The sequence below is a fragment of the Mauremys reevesii genome, linkage group 2 (assembly GCF_016161935.1).
Source record: "Mauremys reevesii isolate NIE-2019 linkage group 2, ASM1616193v1, whole genome shotgun sequence".
Lineage (NCBI taxonomy): Eukaryota > Metazoa > Chordata > Testudines > Geoemydidae > Mauremys > Mauremys reevesii.
This window is the reverse complement of record NC_052624.1, coordinates 187,381,133-187,404,213: the sequence shown is the minus strand read 5'-3', so window position 1 is coordinate 187,404,213 and position 23,081 is coordinate 187,381,133. Positions and strand designations below refer to the sequence as shown.

General features: G+C 41.1%; 1 protein-coding gene across 3 annotated transcripts in view; it reads right to left on the bottom strand.

The window, feature by feature from the left end:
* Positions 1-20,092, bottom strand: part of LOC120399379 (myelin basic protein) — a 180,396-nt gene extending 160,304 nt beyond the window's left edge. Inside the window, exon 1 of one of the 3 annotated variants that reach the window (XM_039527581.1) lies at positions 19,446-20,092. The gene's annotated coding sequence lies outside the window, so the exon portion shown is untranslated. Of the gene's footprint in view, positions 1-18,461; positions 18,677-19,445 lie in introns of those variants that run through there. The other 2 variants (XM_039527583.1, XM_039527582.1) reach the window with 2 other exon arrangements.
* Positions 20,093-23,081: the final 2,989 nt, after the last annotated feature.

The window sequence follows — 23,081 nt, the reverse complement described above, 5'->3', positions numbered from 1 at the left end:
TTTTGCCCTTAATATTTTGCATTTGATATTTTTAAACCATACATTATTTTTGCATGGGAGCTCTTGTCTGGATAATGCTAATAGATTAATTCTTTTATTTTTGGAGACTATCCAATACATTTAATACCACTACTCACCACCTTCCATTCACTCTTCCAAAAACACACTATCAGTAAATTCCCTACCAATAATGTATGTAATTATTCATACATTTAGGGCTGGTGGGCTAAAATCTCCCAAAGCTTTCCCCAGATATTATTATACCTCATACATTACAGCACATAATATTTTATAGGTCTTTTCTTGCCAAATAAAGATGTTGAAAAGTATTAATTAAAAGCATTTTGCTTTTTTAATAAAGCAAACTGAGTAGTACTAACCATAGCAGTTTCACTTTGTAGGATTTCCTATGAACATTTTAATTGGCTTGGGTTCACACAAGTTCATATCTCTTAAATCCACTTTGTAATTCAGACAAAACTATTAAGTTTAACTTGTTTTTTTGCATCAAAAACATGTGAAACAGCTATTTTTGAAGAGTTTAAATGCTAACCCACATATCAGTCCAGATTTCCTCAAAGTTCTGTCTCACAAATCTTTTGACCAACTTGTCCTCAGTTTTTAGCTAAACAAACAAGTGTGAGAATATTTGCACCGTTTTTGTTTTTTTGTTTTTTTAAATCAGTAGCAGGAAGCCAAAGAGTAGGAGCTGTAGAGGAAAAGATCTAAAGTGAAGCAGAGGAAAAAGAGTTACTTTAGGTTTTCCTATTTTCTTTATTCTAATAAAATTCCTGGGTAAGCATTAGAAGAAACAATATTTGATTCTTTACCATTGTCACACAACCATGATGTGAGTTTTGCAGTTGCAGATTTCACTGTAGATTTTTCACACTTCTCTAATACTGACAAGATGACTCATTTTATGATTTTTTTCTCAGGGTACGTCTACAATAGAAACGTAAGTCAACCTATATCAGTAATTACTGCAGTGGCGCATACAGGAGCAGTGGAAGCTCCCTAAAGCTGGGAAGGCCACCGGCGCCCAAACCATGCCCCCTCTCATGCTGCTCTCCCCCGCCTCCACAAGGCCCAATCCCCCACTCCCGCCTCCCCCATCACTCGTCTTTATGACCAGTATGTCCTCACTTTTAAAAGTGATGGGCCATGACCCCAAGGCCCTGCCTGTTCCGGCGCTCCTGGGTGCATGTTCACACCACCTTCCTTGGGTCGGTGGTGCGCATCCTCACCAGGAGTGCGCCCACCAACCTAAGAGGGGCAGTGTGGGAAGCTGAGAGCACTGTCTCTTAGCTCCGCCAGCAGCTCCCTGCCAGGAGTCCAGTTGTCCCACAGGCTCCCAGTGGGCTGCCCCCTCTCTGCTCCCAGAAGCCAACCAGGGCATCTCACCACCCTGTTCCCCACTGGGGGTGGGTAAAGGGGGAGGGGAAGCCCCCAAGGGCTTCTCAACCCCAGGAAGTCCTGCTTCCCTGGCTTCTATCAATTTCACCTAAATTGACAAGGCTGCCAGGCTCTGGATGGGGGAGCGTATGGGTGCAGGCTTCTCACCCTGGCTGGCAGCTGGGGTGGGGAAGCCAACCAGCTCTCCAGGGGAGCGCCTGTTGTGAAACTGACAAGACAGAGAATAGCTGACGTAAGTAAGGCAGTGTCTACACAGACACTGCGTCACCCTAACTACACCGATATAAGCCTTGTGCCTCTCATGGAGGTGGAGTTGTCATGTCAGCGTAGTAGGGCACATCCATCAGTGGGAGGAAAGTTGCAGCGTAGACACAGACATAATTAAGTCAGTATAAGCTGCCTTATGTCGATATAACTGTGTTGTACAGACCAGCCCTCAGATAACTGTATCACTGTCCTAACAGCAACCAAAGACAAAAGACTCAAAACATGCTATTTTTGCCAACCAGATGTTCATTTTTCATTGTTTCTGAACTTTATGACATTTTATTCTAATCAGAAGAGAGCGTCTATATGTCACTGACCATAAACAAATTAATTTTGAAAGCATAAATCAAGCTGAAGAGGATTCATTATTATGACCCAGAATACAGACGAACATGTGTTCAGAGAATTGGGCTACAAGCGTGAGACCCAGCATACTGCTTATAAATATAAATCCCCACTCCTATCTCTTTCACCATTTTTGAGGGCAAACACACACATCAAAATTCCAGCAAGTGTTCTATCTACATATAAATACATGCAGACATATACACTAGTGATCCTGCATAGTTGTGACTGAAACATAAAACAGCTAAATATGCTTCTACTTGATTTTCAAGTAAAAGTGTGTCATGACTAACATTAAGCCAGAGCAATTCAGGATCATGCTATATGTGCCAGCTGGCAACAAACACTCCTCAGAATTTTTCTCCATCTGGACTCAGCAATTTCCTGCCTCAGCCTTGCTGCTGATCATTTTAATCTTCTGTACTTCATATGAATTGGTCCTACTTCCGAGTGTCTTGCTAGTCACTCCCCTATTTTGGGCTCTTTGCTATGAATTATCATTATGTCAGTGACAACCGTATTTATTTCATTCTTACAGATGGCCTTGGTTCTGGCAATACAGCTGGCAAAAGGAAAAGATATGAATGCGGCAGAATTTTATGCTTTGAATGTATCCCTTGGTTTTATCTGATGGCAGCTTATTAGACTTTCTTTCTCCAGAAATCTGAGTGTTAATAGCCCTTTATACGACATTATTCTACAGGAAGGGCCCAAAACACTGGTATTACTGATGTCAGATATAACATTCTGGATGATTATTGTAAAACACTGTAGTATTTGTCTATTTGCTATTTTAATAAGGGGCCCTGTTTGTCATTTGTGCCACTTTCAGTAAGGATAAATATTTAAATTTAGTTAATCCCTTTCAAGCAAGAGGATCCCAGTATTTACAGATAAAATGCAGCCATCTTTGGGATGGAAAGAAACTTTGGAAGAGAAAACGACTATCACCTTACTCAACTGATGCCACAAAGGGACTTTTTAAGTAGGCAGAATGTAATTATCTAGTTGGAATTTAACCGGAGCATTGGGGTTAACACCTCTGCAATTGCAAAAAACAAACAAAAAAAAACCTATCATAAGATCTTTACCTTTAGAATCATAAGTAAATTGATACCTCACTAGCAAGGCAGATGCTTTTCACTCTTCTTTAGTAATCTATCTAGAACCGTCGTTTGACTGTAAACACGAATGCTCGAAATCTTTCTTCTATATACACAAAAAACCCCATAATTAAAACTCAGAGATATCAGAGTGATTTTGGTCTCATTATGTCCATAATTATATTTATGGGCTGATCTGTGCTTAATTTTACTCATGCGAGCAATATTTACTCATGCATGTAGTCACACTGAAATCAATGGGATTATTTTGCATGAGGAAGGCACTAAAGGGTCAGCCCCTCTGTCATATGCCACAAATATTATTGCAATGCACATGATTATAAAATTATTACTTTCTTTCCCAAGCTCTGGTATTCCATGCAATTTCATACTTCAGAAATAATCTATGTGGCAAAACAAAATAGCAAAACAGAGGAGATGAACATTTATAAAATGCCCTTAAATCTGTCACAGAATTTTTATATGTTAACACCTTGCCCTTCCCTCTGCCCGCCTCTACACCACTAAAAGTGCAGTCCTTATTTTGAATGTTTTAATCCGATATCTATTTTGGTGGTGAAGACTTCGGGAATCAGAGAAACACATGCACTAAGATTTGGAACATACTACAAGATAACTCCAAAAAGCGCATTCTTTTAAAATAAAAATAACCTCTGAGTCCATCATTTAATTCACTTTCCATCTCATCTCTGATGTCAGATATAACATTCTGGATGATTATTGTAAAACACTGTAGTATTTGTCTATTTGCTATTTTAATAAGGGGCCCTGTTTGTCATTTGTGCCACTTTCAGTAAGGATAAATATTTAAATTTAGTTAATCCCTTTCAAGCAAGAGGATCCCAGTATTTACAGATAAAATGCAGCCATCTTTGGGATGGAAAGAAACTTTGGAAGAGAAAACGACTATCACCTTACTCAACTGATGCCACAAAGGGACTTTTTAAGTAGGCAGAATGTAATTATCTAGTTGGAATTTAACCGGAGCATTGGGGTTAACACCTCTGCAATTGCAAAAAACAAAAAAAACAAAAACAAAAAAAAACCTATCATAAGATCTTTACCTTTAGTATCATAAGTAAATTGATACCTCACTAGCAAGGCAGATGCTTTTCACTCTTCTTTAGTAATCTATCTAGAACCGTCGTTTGACTGTAAACACGAATGCTCGAAATCTTTCTTCTATATACACAAAAAACCCCATAATTAAAACTCAGAGATATCAGAGTGATTTTGGTCTCATTATGTCCATAATTATATTTATGGGCTGATCTGTGCTTAATTTTACTCATGCGAGCAATATTTACTCATGCATGTAGTCACACTGAAATCAATGGGATTATTTTGCATGAGGAAGGCACTAAAGGGTTAGCCCCTCTGTCATATGCCACAAATATTATTGCAATGCACATGATTATAAAATTATTACTTTCTTTCCCAAGCTCTGGTATTCCATGCAATTTCATACTTCAGAAATAATCTATGTGGCAAAACAAAATAGCAAAACAGAGGAGATGAACATTTATAAAATGCCCTTAAATCTGTCACAGAATTTTTATATGTTAACACCTTGCCCTTCCCTCTGCCCGCCTCTACACCACTAAAAGTGCAGTCCTTATTTTGAATGTTTTAATCCGATATCTATTTTGGTGGTGAAGACTTCGGGAATCAGAGAAACACATGCACTAAGATTTGGAACATACTACAAGATAACTCCAAAAAGCGCATTCTTTTAAAATAAAAATAACCTCTGAGTCCATCATTTAATTCACTTTCCATCTCATCTCTGATCTGTCTGTTGCAATTACATTTCTAAGAACCCCTTTTATAGTGCACATTAGTAACCATCCGGTCATTTCTCATGGGAGGTTACCATGAGAAAAATGTCATGAAATATTCACAGCCTAACTTTATAGATGGCACTTTAAGGTTCATTAAATGTCATCCACCACGACTTGAATACCTGGGGGTTTTCGTAGCCTAAATTATAATGCATGGCATAAAATGAGCATCTACAATGTAGTTCATAATCACGCATAGACAAAAGTTCGACTATGATCATGTGGTGGAATCACTTTCACAAAATACATAAATTGAGCCCATGAACAATGATAACTTTATCAAGGAGCAAGAGGAAGCTGACATTTAAGGTACGACCCTGAAAGGTGCAGAGTGCCTCTTGTGAGGTTTTGGACATGCTCAGCAGTCAGTGTAATCACTGTGAATTGATGATGCTCAGTACCAGGCAAGCTGTGCTCAGCACCTTGCAGGAGGTTGTTCTTTCAGACCACAGAATGAGTTCAGCTTTACCAACTCCCAATTTTATTGAGTCTCATGATATTTGGTGTTTTTCTTCTAATCCCCAGCTCTTGGGTGATGCAATTACATGAGAATCTCAGTTTTCATTGTTAAAGTAAGTTTCTAGGTTCTCATGGTTGTAGAGAAAAGTTTTAAAGCATAAACCTAAAGGCTCAAAACCAGAAGGCAAATAAAAAGAACCCAAAACATTAAAAAAAATATTACGGTGTGAATATTACTTGCATCTGAAGAAGTGGGTATTCACCCACGAAAGCTCATGCTGCAGAACGTCTGTTAGTCTATAAGGTGCCACAGGATTCTTTGTTGCTTTTAAAAAAAATATGACTTTTAAGCCAATATTATGATTTTCCAGGATTAGCTCATTATTTGTAATGCCTGGGGATGGCTATGCCTCTGAATCAAAAAAAATCATCTCAGTGGAACAGCAATCATACAAATAGAAAATCCGAGCCACACCGTAAGAAGGGAAAGGCTACAGATGGTCATTATACTATTTGTAATTGATAATGACATCTCTCCTATTATGGAAAATTTAAAAATATATTAAGAATCCTGAGCATTGTGGTCTGCATCAAATGTACCAGACACTACTACGTTCCATCAATAGGCATAAATCTCTGTTGCTGTTGCATGTTATCTTTATTAAGTGTGTCTTTCCCTTTTCACTGAAGCCCCGCAGAGGGATACCACACTATACAGAAAAGATGAAAAACAAAAGACCTTGCAAAGCAAATCATGATTACAAGCAGTGAGGAATACCATTTGAGCCTCTCCCCAAAACTTGTACCATACATAAAACATATGGATTTCTCTAGCACACACAATACAACTGCAACTCTTCTTTTGTGGCTACTAGTTCAAGTCTCCCCTGGGGATTAAAATTCCACCTGCAGTCAACTGGTTAAAGAGATCCTATCATTCAGGAACGAGAGAAACATATACATAAACTGTAATACTATTTTAATATAGGATCATCTGATTCTCGTCAAGCAGGGAAAGAAAGAAAAAAAAAGAAAAAAAAAAGACTGCAACCCACAGTTCACAAGTCAGTATTACTGTTTTGCAAGCCAAAATTAAGACTAGCTTTTCAATGGCAACAGTTCAAAGAGCTACTGACATGCTGTTAAAAAGCTAATTTGAAGGTAAGTTTTCCGGGAGGGTTTGCTCTGTTTTCTTCATTTCAGGCCCTGATCTACTGGACAAGGTTATCTTAAAAAAAAAAAAAGAGGGAGGTGGGGAAGAGAATTATTCCATACTCTCCAGGTGAATAGTGCTGGGTCAGATTGTACTGATGAAAGCTATGCAAAAACTTCAGTACATATCTCTCTACTTTCCACAAACAACTGACGGCAAAGCAATAGTGCAGATAAAAACTTTCAAGAAGTCAGTGTTGGGAAAGATTCTATTTGCAGCAACCACAAATATTATTTAACAAGAAGCCCCCAGGAAATGATACAGTAGCAATCACCACTTCGGTCAAACCTTGGAGAGGAAGCATATTGAAGAGTACAATGCTAATCTCCCCAACAAGAGGCAAAGTATCTGGTAAATAAAGTTATGTTTTCTTCTAAATGTCAGTTCTGAAACTAAAACTTAAAAAAAAAAAATGCCATGAACAAAATATCAATATTTCATTCTCCTTCTGCTTTTCTAAAGGCAACACTGAAAAGCTGCCCACCTCAGGAAAGGAAGAACAGGTGCTGCTGACTCATGAATCACGCCAGGCAAATATAATCAAAACTAGGCCTTTTCATAATTATTGCTTCATGTCCATTCTTGTACAGATACTCCTGCTGAACTAAATTACTTGAGGAGCTGATCAGAGGTCCAGACATCAAATCCCTAATTATAGTATTTTTCAATGACTAATTGCTTAAAAGACCAACTTAAAATAGTTGGGACAGGGGGTGGTGGGTAATAGGCGCCTATATAAGAAAAAGTCCCAAAAAAACAGGATTGTCCCTTTAAAAACAGGACATCTGGTCACCCTAGTCAAGACTAACAGCTGCACTTAGAAGGTCACATGCCAGAAGAGGTCAGAAAGGCATTTTACACAAACTGTGCCTGGCTAGGCAGGGCCAGCCTTTTGTTTTGGATGAGGATCTTGCTACTATCACCTGTGCCTTTGTCACATTAGATTACTGCAATGTGGTCTACATGGAACTCCATCTTAAATCAAATGAGAAGCCAGAACTGGTACAGGAGGCAGCGGCCCACTTGATTTGCAGGGCATTCCACAGAAAGCACCTGACACCTGCCCTCAGAGTTTTGCACTGGTTAACTGTGAACTTCTAGATAGATTTTTTTTAATGGTGTTTGTTTTGACCAGTGAAATACTAAATGACCTTGGACCAGCCTACCTGACAGATGGCCTCTGACACCATGATACACTGCCACAGGTGGTTGCACTCATGTTAGAATTGCTTTGATATTACAGAGGAGCAGCAGCTGGCATGGTGTTCTCTGTAAGGACCTTAGGGCTCTGAAATGCCCTCTCCACCCCTGATCTGAAATAGCCTGATTGGCTGACTTTCAGGACATGCTACAGATCCCATTTGTTTCACTTGGCTTTTGAAAAAGAGGTAGGGGGTGGTGAATGGGATGTTAGTATTTATATGCTGCTTCTTAGTAGAAGAGGCGAGTTTGACTGTGTTTGGTTTTGTAATTTTAAACAACTGGCAGGGTGCTCGGAGCCTGTGTATAGGCTTTGTTTCATTCCTTCTACATATCAAGGAAATATATATATTTTCTTGGAAACAATTATACTTTGTGTTTGCACTTTACAAATCCTAAATCTAAAGAAAAAATCTGAAGTCAGAACAAAATTATTCTAATTAGTTTGTTAACTTTTCATGCTCTCCTGCATGTACTCACAAGAAAGATCAGAATGAAACAAGTGAAAAAATGCATCACCAATCATGGGGAACTTGTAAGAATCTTTGGTTGTTGTTAATTCATGTTTTCTTTTTTTCTACCGAACAGCCTCTTTTCCATGAAAATGAAGGATCAAGAGCACAAGTTAAGACCAGATACAGTGCTCATACGTGATGCAGAAGCTTTCTCGAGAACAGCTCTACAATTGCATCTTAATGCTGACCTATAATACACCCTCTTCTACCAGCCCTGCTCCTGCTCCCTCTCCCGCCCGTTACAAATCAAATACTGCTAACCATACCAAACTGTGTGACTGTGCCAACTTGTGATACATTTTAAATAGGGATTAGACCAAGTCCAAATCCATGTTCACTTGTGATCCAAAATTTTGAACTCAATTTAGCAAATGTACTAACAAATACATAATATGCTGAGCCCTTTAATATATACACCAACAACTTATTACATTATTCTTTAAAGTGTTCACTGCAATTTTATTTTGTCCTCCCTCCCCCATTTTAGGATCATAATAGTTAGAGACAAAAAAAAAACTGCTTACATCCTTAACTCCACCTGTCTGCAAGGGCAGGATATCAAACACTGATTTTGGACTCCAAAGACTGAAAAACACTAACACTTTCAAAAATTTAAAAGAAAAACAAAAAACAAACATACAATTCAAGTGGTTTTAAAGAAAATCCTACTTTCTCAAAGGTATAAAACAAGGAAACAGAACTGAGTATTATGGGTTAGTAAATTAGAAAAAAAGGCTCCATATTGTGTATTTCTCTCTGTGTGAGTGACAGAGAGAAAAACCCTGATTTGATTTACCTTTTCAGACTTACCATCTCTCGTTTTCTCCCCTTCTACTGCCTTAACATTACTCTGTCTTTAGAAATAATCAATGGCGAAGTATAGTTTTCCATATAACCTTCAAACTTCATCAATAGAATTATTTCAACTTCATTTGAAAAGTTGCTCTGTTGGGCTGTGTCCAAGACGTACAATTATACCGGACGGCAGAGCTGGGATTTCATGCTTACTGCCACTAACATGAGACTACAGATGGAGCTACACCAGTTGATAACAACTGAAAATCTGGCCCAAGATTTTTAAACCAATCATTAAAAAAAAAAATTAAAAAACATTCTGGTGTTCAGCAATTTATACCAAAACTAAGTAGAACACAACAACTTTTGGCTTAATAATCCTATTTTGTAATTTCCTCATGGCCAAGAATGTTTTCCTTTGTACCTGTACAGTACCTGAGTCTTTTAATACAAATGAGTATGACACTGCATTCTGGCCTATCGGGTGAAGGTTAAAGCATTTATGATCTACCTGTCACATGCCTCAGTCAGTGAGGATCTCACAACTGGAAGTATGCTGCATAGCAAACAGACACGAGGCTGACTGATACCTGTTGAGCGTGCTAACAGGGTGCACTGAGCAATTAATAAGATCAGCTCTTAACATAGTTAGGAGAGGTTTGAAAATAATTTTTTCTTGCCAAGAGTGTAATTCCTTGTTCAACAGAGCCAACAGAACTGACACATTTCCATCTACCCAATTAGCTTTCACAGTCTTATTCTAAAAGCATATGGATGAATCCCCAATTTGTATTTGTTATGAACACAAATCTACTAATAGTGAAGTTATTTAGAATTGTTCAGGCATTCTTAAAAACAAAACTAAAAACAAAAAACAGCGAGGGTAAAGTCAGATGAGAACCTGATATTGCTATATATTCAGCCTCAGTCCAGCTGAACATAGCATTCAAAACCAATCAATCAGGCAGAAGTTTGACACAAGTATGGTGCTACGTTTGTATAATTTTTGGTGGTGCCCAGAACGGATCCAAGCAGAGCTGTCCCATCCATAGGACAGACCGGGGCAACCACCCCGCCCTGTGCTTTGGGGGGCCCCGTGCTTCAGGGGGATGCAGGGTCCAGGGTGACCTGGGGAGTTAGTGGGGGGCCTGGTGCCAGCAGCAACGAGAGACCCAGCCACAGCCACCCTTGCTCCGGCCCCTCCCCACCCCCATTCCACCGCCTCACCTCTTTCCAGCTTCTGCCCCCTCCCCCGAGCGATGCTGGGAGCTGGCGGGGCGGGGAGAAGCAGAGCGGGGCAGGCTGGGGCTGGGTTGCTTGCTGGTGCCAGCACCAGGTCCCCTGCAACCCTCCCAGGCCACCCTACATCCAGCATCTCCCGAAGCACGGTAAGCCCAAACATTGGTGTAGCCGGGCCCATGTTCCTAAATATTGGTAGAGCACCACACGCTCATAACACGCCACCTATGGACACAAGGGCTTCCATTATGGTTTTGTTTGAGATCATTGCTCTCCCTATCAGAAGGTAAGATCAGAGGAACTTCTGTATGCAACACTAATACAGCAAAACAGATTCTCCAGAGGCAAAGAAAATGCACAATGTCTTAGGTGATGTCTTATCACAACATCTGATAGTTTGCATTCAACAAAGCTTTTTTTTTTTTTTTTAAAGTGGATTTACCACATCCTTAATTTAGTGCTCACTAAAATGAAAGCCATACACTAACATTGCCTAGCACTAAAAACACGAAGGACCTTGCTGAGAAGTTTTTTCATAGTGTGTTGCTAATCCACTCGAATCCTGACCTACAATGTTCCTGTAGAACTCTAAACTGTTTTGAGCAGAAAATTCATATCACGCCAAATTCTCAGGTGGCTTTGTGATTAGGGAAGTAAAATGTTAACTGGTTAACCGATAAGCATCAGGGTTACCAGTAACGTATTCAGTTAATGTTTAAATGCCTAATGTGCACATTAAAAATGCCACAGCAATACCATTTCATAGCATATCTGGAACTAGGTTTCGCACTGTTAGGAGTCGGGACCATTGCTATGGAACTGACGTCGTAGGCACGGGAACTACGGGTGCGGGGGGTGCTTTAGCACCCACACACACACCCACAACCCTAGTTCCTATACCTATGTTGTGAACTCCATGTTTAAAAAGAAACTGTTTAAATTATTAAAATTGTATCAGTTAAATGTTTAAAAATGCTATTTACATCCTTATTTATGATATGGGCAAAAACCCATTAGACACTAGGTTTAATTTGTACAATATTTGTGACCTAAGCAACTTTCAAAACCCATGTCTACAGAGATTAAACATTTAGCCACTATGCCACCCAGGTGTGGCCTGTAATATTAAATGACACTTGGATATAAATTTTTCACTGACCAAAAGATACATCATTCAGATATAGTATTATCCAGTCTTTATTGGTAAAAATAGTCACCTTGGTTTAGGCCCAAGATTTCAGTTTTGACTTTATAAAAATGTCTACAACATAATATGATCAATAAAATTAATATTTAATTAGGAAAACAAAAACAAAAAACATGCAATCTGATACTTTTCTTTCACAGCATTTTTACCTTGGTGGATAATAGTTAAATTACATTGTATCAACATCCATTAAATGTTTATCTGTAAAGCCATGAGAACTCCTAGATGTTTAAAATGTTTAAACATTACTGTGCAGTTTTGTGAAAAATCTTGCAGTAGTGACTAGAAATAGCCTATACACAAAATAGCAACTCTCTAAGGTGAGAGAAATGTTTAAAATTATATATATATATATATATATCAAACAAATGTTCATAAATGGTTAAATATATACACACACACTAGGACTGTAGATCAATCACAGTTAACTCACACAACTAAAAAATTAATTACAATTAAAAAAATCATCAGTTTTAACCATCTTGTTAAACAATAGAATACCAATTGAAATTTATTAAATATTTTTGGATGTTCTTCTACATTTTCAAATATATTGATTTCAATTACAACATAGAATACAAAGTGTACACTACTCACTATATTATTTTTATTACAAATATTTTCACTGTAAAATGATAAACAAAAGAAACTATTTTTCAGTCCACCTCATACAAGTACTGTAGTGCAATCTTCTATCGTGAAAGTGCAACTTACAAATGTAGATTTTGTTACATAACTGCACTCAAAAACAAAACAATTCAAAGCTTTAGAGCCTACAAGTCCACTCAGTCCTACTTCTCGTTCAGCCAATTGCTAAGACAAACAACTTTGTTTACATTTATGGGAGATAATGCTGCCCACTTCTTATTTACATCACCAGAAAGAGAGAACAGGCTGCCTTGTGTAATTGTGTAGCAGTCGCGCTGCCAGATATTATGCTACATATAAATGCTTATGTCCCTTCATGCTTCAGCCACCATTCCAGAAGACATACTTTCATGCTTATCAAGTATCAGAGGGGTAGCCGTGTTAGTCTGGATCTGTAAAAGCAGCAAAGAATCCTGTGGCACCTTATAGACTAACAGACGTTTTGCAGCATGAGCTTTCGTGGGCGAATACGAAAGAAGAAGAAGTGGGTATTCACCCACGAAAGCTCATGCTGCAAAACGTCTGTTAGTCTATAAGGTGCCACAGGATTCTTTGCTGCTTTCATGCTTATGACACTCATTAAAAAAAAATGCCCACTATCCTCCCTGTCAATCAGGGTGTCATTGTCAACTCAATCCTCACATTCAGGCTGTGTGTTAATCTTGCTGCATTTTCCTGAATAACTCCTCTAAGATTATGGCCTTTCCTCTGTGTCCACGAAACTAAAACTCTCATCCAAGTTCATCATCATCTTGTGTGTCTACTATTGCAACTTCCTTTTCTCTAGTTTTGACAATCTCATATTATGCCACTTCTATCTTTTCAAAACATTGCTGCATGTGTCATTGTTCAGATTTGTTGCTTCAATCACGTCACTTCTCTTTTTAACTCACTCTTCTCTATTACATCAGACAAACTATGTCTTAGGGTATGGCTACACTTGAGATTTGCAGCGCTGGTGGAGGCTTTCCAGCGCTGCAACTTAGTAACTGTCCACACCTGCAGGGCACATCCAGCGCTGCAACTCCCAGGCTGCAGCGCTGGCCGTACACCTGGGTCTGCTTGGAGTATAAGCATTGCAGCGCTGGTGCTGCAGCACTGGTCGTAAAGTGTGGCCACACACCAGCGCTGTTATTGGCCTCCAGGGTATAAAGATATATCCCAGAATGCTTTTAACTAAATTACTCCCTTTGTTTTGTTGTGAACTCGGGGCTCCGGGAGCTGCTTATCTAAAAAACAAACACAGCTCCTGTTTGCCGTGATCAATCTGTAACTGACTGAACAATCAAATGAGATAAACCCACTACCTTGCTGTGAATGAGGCAGGCACGGGGAAGAGTGTTTGCTTGACGAGAGAAACAGCGGAGGGAGGGAGAGAAAGGGAGTCCGTTGGAGCAGCTGCTTATCTGGTCTGCAGGCTGTTTGCAATTAAGAGTAAGGGGTCGGGAAAATTTTCTGATTTTGCAAGGCAGGGAGTTGATACACAGTGTCGGCTCCAAAAATCCACTCTCTCTCTCTCCCCCGGTCCCTGTCACACTGCACCCCACTGGGTGCAGCTACCCATAATGCATCACTCCCAAATGCTGCAAATGTGGCCACACTGCAGCTGGTAGCTGTGAGTGTGGCCACACACCAGCACTTTCCCTACACAGCTGTACGACCAGCGCTGTAACTCCCAGCGCTGCAACTCTCAAGTGTAGCCGTACCCTAAATTTATAAAGCTCTTTACAACCTCTCTCTGCTCCACCTACCATCTTTTGTACACTATCAAGATGTCTACTCACAACTCTGCTCTGCCTATGATACTGGCCTTCACCACCCATCTGTTAATTTCCAAACAAAGCACCTTTGCTCTTGCTCTCATGCTGCCCCCCATGCATGCAAGTTGCTCTCTGTAACCATCTGCAAAGCCACCTCATTTTCCTTGTTCAAATCCTTCCTTAAAAATTCCCATCTACTATGATGCCTACAAAACAACTTGACAATGGTTTAGCAGCTGGTGTGCTCATCATGTGGATCAGTTTTGTCTCACTGTTTTCTTGTGCTTCCCCAATCTGTTTGTTGTATCCACCTTACACTTAGATTGCAAGCACCTCGGGTCAAGGACAGTCTTTGTTTAGCACAATGGGGCCCTGCTCCATGACTGGGGGCCCTAGGTGTTCCCGTAATACGAACAACAACAATCCAATTCCCACTGAAGTCTATGGAAAGAGTACCACTGACTTCAGTAGGAATTTGATCAGGGTCTCAAAAAAAACTGCTTGGCTTTTTATATTGACCACTGAATTGTCTTGCATTTTAAACTGTTTGCAGCAGCTAGCATGCCCCACAGGATGAGCATTAATACAACAAATTATTGCAAATATATCACTGAGGGTTTAATATAATCTACCTAGGCTTTTCTACCAAGCCCATCATTCCAGTATCTGAGGCCTCAAATCAACAAAGCATTTAAATATATGCTTACCTCTACCCTAATTTCAGAGTGGTAGCTGCGTTCGTCTGTATCAGCAAAAACAATGAGGAGTCCTTGTGGCACCTTAGAGACTAACAAATTTATTTGGGCATAAGTGTTCGTGTGCTAGAACCCACTTCATCAGATGCATGAAGTGGAAAATACAGGAGCAGGTATAAATACATGAAAGGATAGTGTCCAGTTTGCAAATTAATTCCAGTTCTGCAGTTTCACACTGGAGTCTGTTTTTGAAGGGTTTTTTTGGTTGAAGAATTGCCACTTTTAGGTCTGTTATTGAGTGACCCGAGAGACTGAAGTTTTCTCCTACTGGTTTTTTAATGTTAGGATTCCTGATGTCAGATGTGTCCATTTATTCTTTTGCGTAGAAACTGTCCGATTTGGCCAATGTACATGGCAGAGGAGCATTGCTGGCACATGAACTACCAATGTGATAGATGCCATCATCTATTTTCCCCCAATACTAATTTCCTCCTGCTGTTACTCACACCTTCTTGACAGCTGTGTCGCTAAAAGGTGTGTAGTGTAGACATAGCCTTATATCGTAAACTCTTCAGGGCAGGGACTTTGTTATTTCACCTGTACTGTGTACCGTCTAGCACCGTTTTGGGCTAAAAAATAATAAATAATGCCCTCTCGGATCCTGTGCATAATGCAATCAGTTTCTAATCCTTTAGCAAACTCTCAAAACTCACTTCTTTGTTTAGTTTTTCAATGATGACCCCACTTCTGCTTTCTTTCCTGATATGGCTCCTTCAAGCCCTAAAACACAGTATTCCACTGCATTAAGAAACAAGGACAAACCAATATTTCAAAAATACACAGCATGCCAATGGTCCATGCTGCATGCAGATGTTACTATAATCATTTAGTCTGACATGATTCACTAGTTTTAGGATTCACTTGGAATTTGTGTACAAAGTGAGTAAAAACAATATATCCATCCCATCTCTAAATAAAAGCCATTACATGTACACACTGAACTAGACATGAAACTTAAAAAGTTACTCAACCACATTCATAACTAGCAAAAGGAAATAAAAATCACAATGCCAATCAATCTTTCCACCAGTGACAATACACGATAGTATTAAGAAAAACAATCAGTAAGCTGTAACTGAAAAGCGAGCCAGATCACAGTGCAGATCCAATCTGCAGAGATCTCAGACAACCCTATCCTAAGTTATCTAGGTTTCGGTTATCTGCAACACTAATATCTTTCAAGGAAATCTCTCTTCTCTCTCTCTCTTTTTCAGATGATTTTTTTTTTAAATTTAATCTAATCAGTACCAGTGTCACTAAATTTGCAAGTCTAAAGTATTTGGCAAAAATTTTAATATATGCAGCACTGTGATTGTGCGCATTTGTAGTTTATTCATATCTATATTTTGGTGACAGCTGTAGTTGAGGCCTACTGCACGGATCATAGAGTTTAGAGTCAGGAGATCTGAAATTTAGTCCTGACTCTGCCACTGAGTAATTGTGGAACCTTGGACAAATCATTTAACATCTGTTACCCCATAAGTGAAAACAGAAATAATACTTGCCCATGTTTGTAAAGCACTTTAAAAACCTATGGATGAAAAGTATTATATATGGAGGGAGTGGTGACGGGTACTTATTGTAATTACGGTACCTGTGTTTTTTTGAAGAGGATATAAGCGATTAGGTGACTATGAACCAAAGCATTGCATCTCATTCAATAGGCACATGGAGCTGGGTTTAGGAGTCACCATTTAGGAATGAAAGTTTGTTCTGAGAATTCTCATTGGCATCCAAGACTAAACAGCTCAGTTTGCATATTAGTGATTTAAACAAGAACATATTGGAACGTCTAGTCATTAAGCATAACATGGTAGATTTTGGGAAAGAGCCAAGGCAACAATGCCAAGTCAAACTGTGACTAGTTACTGTTATAATCTGTGGTAATTCAACTATTTTTGCAAAACTAGGCCTCAATTATTTTTTGGTTTTCAGGGTGAATGATGAACTTAAGTATTTTCCCTTTTGTCCTTTGCGTTGTACTTGTTATTAGCCTCACTTGGCCTATAAAATAACATTATATTTTATTTATGGAGTTTCTCCCACCTTTGCAGAGTTGTTTGTCATGACAAAACAACAAACAGCTAATCTTTGTCTTTTTCTCATGACATATCAGGTTCCTTTAACTGCTTGATCTATGGTCTAATACAGGGGTAGGCAACTTATGGCACATGTGCCGAAAGCGGCACATGAGCTGATTTTCAGTGACTCACACTGCCCGGGTCCTGGCCACCAGTCCGGGGGGCTCTGCATTTTAATTTAATTTTAAATGAAGCTTCTTAAACATATTAAAAACCTTATTTACTTTACATACAACAATAGTTTAGCTATAGATTATAGACTTATAGAAAGAGACCTAAAAATGTTAAAATGTATTACTGGCATGCGAAACCTTAAACTAGAGTAAATAAATGAAGACTCGGCACACCACTTCTGAAAGGTTGCCGACCCCTGGTCTAATACAATCAAAGCTTAATGTAAGTCCACTTAAGGCACTAATTTAAATGGTTCTTTATTCATTTTTGATCCTCTAATTGTCACATGTGCAGTATTATACTATATTCTCTTGGCTCTCAGTAAAATCTGTACAACCCATAGATCCACCTGCCCAGTTACCCATCTACTTTCTCAATGCTCATTAGTTTAAAATATGAAAAATATATAATCCACACTCCTGACAGCTGTGGCCAACATTTTCCTTGCCAATTAACTACTTTGGAGATATTTTTATGTCTTCTTTTATTTTCAGCTCATCTGCCAACACAAATCGATACTGTTCTAAGGTAAGAGAGATGTGTTTTACTGGTCCATTATTATACATCTTGTATGACTTTGAGCACTTCAACCTCTTCCTCCCACTCATGAATTTCAAGTCCTTGTGCTGGGCTGTCCAACAGCTACACCACTTTACAAACCACAGTGACCTAGCAGTGTTCCACACATCTTATTAATCTCAGCAGTATCGAAATGTTAAACTAATATTGTAAAAATCCATATAAAATGAATACATTTTAATATATTCTTATCACCTGAGGATCAATCCTGCTCCCATTAAACTGAGAGGGGAAACCTCCACTGATGCAGGATCATGTCTTTGGTGTTTCTGATTTTGGTGATTTTATTATGCACTTTCTTTTGGTAACTTTCTCCATATGGGCGGGGGGAGGGGGGAACACCAAACCCTCAAATGTAATATCTGATCAGCTGAAAGACTGGATTGGATGCTCCCAATGCACTATCCACTCCCCTCTGCATTTGATTTAAAACAACAGTATACACATTTATCATTTCCTCTCTAAGGATAAAAGAAAAATCACACATTGACTTCTTGCATATGTGTGCTACTTATTTGTAAGTGTAAGATCAACACACCTACTGTTGCTACAGAACGAACAGGTTAACACAAAAATACTTTAAAATTGCCAAGTCCACAGCTACAAATGCATAAGCCACTTACAAAAATCAAATAAATCCTCGAGTGAGAGCTTTGACAGCAATGCAATGAACTAGAGTTGCTATAGAGGCTCACCCTACCAGAGATCCCAGTGCAACACGCAAACAGAAAACACTGATGACAGCAAGAGAGAGAGCAATGGCCACCATGTAAGCATTCAAAGACCCCAAAAGGGAGTGCGTTTCCTGCGAGTGTTGACAGAAGGAACCACAAATGCACTTACACTGGGCGATACACCACCCTTCGGCAGCTAGCAGCGAGGGCGGGACAAGCACGTTCCTGCTACGGAGCCCAGTAGCTTTGTAAGTAAAGTATCAAGTAAAGTTCAAGCGCATGGCGAAGCTCCGGCTGGCCGGAGGCGGCCAGGTGAGCTGGGCAGCGGTGGCAGGCGGGAGGCCCCGCCCCCTCATTAGCTGGCGCTTGCGGCTGGGCTGCAGCTGGTTGCACTAGGCGATGGGGTTTGTTTTGTTTCGTTTTTACTCGGTCCTGACACAGCCCTGAGCTGAAACCGGAAATCCACGGGCGTGATCCCTCTGCCTCTCGGGCTCGTATGGCCGGGCCCGCCCCGAGGTGGTGCAGGGGCCGGATAGTCGGTTTGACAGCAAACCCGAAAATGCTGGTGGGGCGGGCAGCGTAGCACGAGTTCAGCCTGAGCCACGTCTGGGGCCGCTACCCGCTCCTAACACACACACCCCGCGTAACGCCGGGCCGAGCAGCGGGCCAGGACCTGCCCTCCCGTCCCCTCTGCGCGGACCCCTTCTCCGGCCCGGCCCGCAGCCAGGCTGGCGGCCTCTCCCCCCCCGGAAACACCTTTGCTGCCAGCGCAGGAGCGGGCCAGATGCCCGGGAACACCAGCACGGTGCTTTGCCCCTTGGCAGCCGCCCAGCAGGGAAGTGAAGCCGGGCACCTGCACCTGCCCGGCCCGGTGCTGGGGACACCTGTGCCAGCGCGCAGGCATCCCAGGGGCCGGCCTCTCCCCCTGCCGCCCTCCCCCCGGCGGAGGTCTCTGCACGGGGGCAGCGAGGCAAACACCACCCCCGTCCCCCGCGACAGACCCACCACGTTCTCCCCCCGCCCGCTGCTAATGAAGAGCCCATCGCGGCGGACAACAGACACGTGTGCGGCCCCCGCCGCCGGGCAGGGGCATCCCCCCCACCCCCCGCGGGGCTGAGCAGAGCCAAAGCCATGAAAAACAGTAACAACGCACCCAGCGCGTCCTCTCGGGCTCCGGCGGGGTCTGCGGCATCCACCAGCGGAGAGGCGACGTGGAGAGCGACACGGGGGGGGGGAGACACCCCCCCCGCAGCAACCCACCCAAGCGGGGGGTACAGGCTGCACCCGCCGCCACAGAGGGGAGGGACGAAGCGCCTCACTCCCCCAGCAAACCCTGGGCGCTTCCGTCGCTCAGCCAGGAGCTGCGGCTTTGTGGGTTTGAGATACAATTGCCGGCGTTGCTGCTGTCGCCCAGGTTCTTCCCAAGGTGGTAGCGAGCCCAGGCGCCTGCCTGCCGCAGCCACCCCCAGGCAGCTCCTCCTGCTGCAAGGTAAAGTCACCCGCCGCCGCCGGCTCGCTCCAGCCGGGGTAAAGTGCTGCACCTGGGCTCAGGCGGGCCGCGCGGGTGTCATGTCAGGGCTGGGCGGGGCGGGGCTGCCGCGCCGCTCCAAACCAGGAAGAACTAGAAAGACACAGACAAGATGAAGCTCCTGGCTCGCTGCTCAGCGTTTCGAGTATAGTGTAGTTGAGCATCAAAGAGCATTATGGGAAATGAAAGCAATGGCCCATGCAGTGGGATAAGCCCTTCTGGGGCTGGGCAAGCGAGGCAGAAGAAACCTCTGATACCTGTCAGAGGTAGTGCAGTGTGTAAGGAAGCGGAAACGGGGGTGGGGGAGAGAAGGGAAATGATATACTTCACCTTTAAAGGAAACACACACAGGTTTGCAAAAAGGCTAGGATTGGAATAGATCTCAGCTCTGTAGTAAATAAAGCACACATACTGCATAGTGCTCGGTCTGTGCAAATCTTCAAGGGACACACTGAATGCATTTACTGTCCAGACACAGGGGATCTTTCATGTTAGGATCAAGGCCCTGCAGCACCAGCAGATATGTATCCCACTCACTACACCACCTGTAATCAGATTGAGTGTAATGGAACTACTGCTTTCAGGATCCAGTGTTGATAAGTCATAGTTTTATTGCTAGCCTCATAGGGCATGGGGTGTTTCTTAAAGCTCCAGAACTAAGCATCCTGTTATTATATGAGAGGCTCAGCAAATTTCTAGCCCTTGCATGTCTAGAGAAGAGTTTTAAAACACTGACCCTAAAGGGTCAAAAAACTAGAAAGCAAATCAAAACCCAAAGTGTATTTAAAAAAAAAGTTTTAAGCCAAGCCTGAGTTGGGGGCCAGTTGACTAATATGCTGCTGGCATATAAATATATATAATAAATATGTATTATCTGCACAACATATACACATAATCCAATATTTGTGCTTAATGCATACTCCATGTGTGTATACAACAGTGATGTAACCTTGACTGGCCTATACCATGATCTTGTTCATTTATGCTATGTATCCCATAGTACCTTGCCTTTGCTGAAGCAAGCATTTGGCACAAGCAGATAGGAAACTTGTCAAAAATTAAGATAGAACCAATCTATATCTTAGTACAAGCTGGGGAAGTAGCTTCATGAGTCAGTACCTGGAATGCTAGTATCCAAAACAAAGATAAGGAAGGAACAAAACAAGTTAGGGAAGTGGAACAAACTGAGGGCTTGGAGTTTAGTAACGTGTAAAGAAATGGCTAACTTACAAAATCATATAAATAATGTCAGCTGAAATATCTAAGTTGGGTAGCATACCTTCTGCATGAGATGAATGTTGCATAGGAGTGCTCTTTGGAGACTGGTATATATGGAACCTTTTCCTGTAGCATCTTAATAAACATGACTAAAATTGGTTTGTTATGAAATATATTCAAGAGATCAAGTAACCAAGGTGTAGTCAAGCAATTTTATTTTTGCAAATTTACTCAGAATTGCAAAATCAGGAAGTCACAGTCACACACTTTAACATCTGAGCTCCTTTAGGCTATTATTTTTCTGCTGTCCGTCTAGTTGGGTCTTTGTCCTACCTTATGTACCATGTGTAGGCCTTAACAGGTGGAGAGTTAGGGTACGCAGCCCTCCTAATTCCATAATTTTTAGTGGTACTGATCATTACCCACTTTATTTGCAACAGCAAATAGAGATGTTACCTAAACATTTGTGATAAATAAAAGCAAGCAGAAGCAGTTTAGACAGGGGGTAAGGTAGCCTTTGAAGATTTGGGATCAGTTTGTGAAGCCATCACTCTCATTAATGAGCAATTTTTGCACAATTAGTCCCATTGAAGCCAGTGTGACGACTTTTTTCTATTGGGAGTAATGGGTTCATAATGCAGCCCTTTAATATCAAAATTGCAGCATTATAGCATGCTAAAAATTAAGCCAGCAAAACAAAATACTACATCACCACCATGAGATGAAGGGGGGGGGGGGGAAATCCTAGATCGTAAAACTGGGGAAGGAAAAAGAGGAGGTAGAAGTATCTCAAACATTAGCCCATGCAAAAGTTCTGTTCATTTTATATTTAGGAAACACTGAATACTACTTTGACTTAAAACACCTTATAAAAATCTCTCCCAAAAATGAATACTCCCCCAATTTAAATCTTGTAATTAGAAGCATATTTATGAGGAAAGTTTGACTACCATCTTGCAAAGACTTGCGTGTTTACCGTTGAACATACAAACAGTCTCACCGTTTTTATAAATTAAAGTTCAGTAACTTTAAAATTGGGACAGATGACACTCCTTCGAAGCACAAATTTCTTATAGAAGCACAGAAAGACTTATATTGAAGTGTGCTAGACGCTGCAGGCCCAGGAATATTCAAGCTTCTGTATCTATAAATAGTATATTTGTAAGCTAGGTATGGTGTTGTACCTTGGTAGGGGAGGATTACCAAGCTTGCTCTAGGAACTAAAAATCAAGGGAGAGGGGGACTTACTGCAAAATCCAGGACAGATAACTCCAGAAAAATACCACCTCTTGGGGGAAATTGCATATTTTGGTTCAGACCAGGTTTAAGAGGTCCAGCAGATAAAGAAAGGACTTTTGGTATAGAAGGTCAACCTGAATTAGCTCAGGTCCCGGGGACTGGGCTTCTTTGTAGTTAGTATCAGGCAAGATATCTTTTGATATGTCTTCAAATATATGGAGATATATTTATCTCATAGAACCGGAAGGGACCCTGAAAGGTCATCAAGTCCAGCCCCCTGCCTTCACTAGCAGGCCCAAGTACTGGTTTTTGCCCCAGATCTTTAAGTGGCCTCCTCAAGGATTGAACTCACAATCCTGGGTTTAGGAGGTTAATGCTGACACCACTGAGCTATCCCTTTGAATCATGCCTCAAAGTGTGTAAGTGGTCAGTTAATGATTGATAGAGATCTGCACATGTTTTCAAATCCAATTCTTTTTCTTGGGGAGCTTGAATTGTATGGTAAAAGTGTAAAATTTCATTCCACATCGTCAACATGAATACAAACTCTAGTTCTTGCATCTTGTTTCCAATGGTTTTCTGCCTCTCGTATAGTTTCTCCCTTTTGTGATTGGTCTTCAGCTATAATTTCTAATGTATCCACAATCTTTGAGGAGGACTGCAGAATTGCACTTGTTGCCACTGCATGTGCCTCCTAGCGAGTATTAGAAAGAGATTTCAACACATGATCATTGTCCAAATATGTTTTAAGAACTGCCCATCGGTGTGTTGAGGCAGAAAAAAACGTATAAAGTAACTGGACTG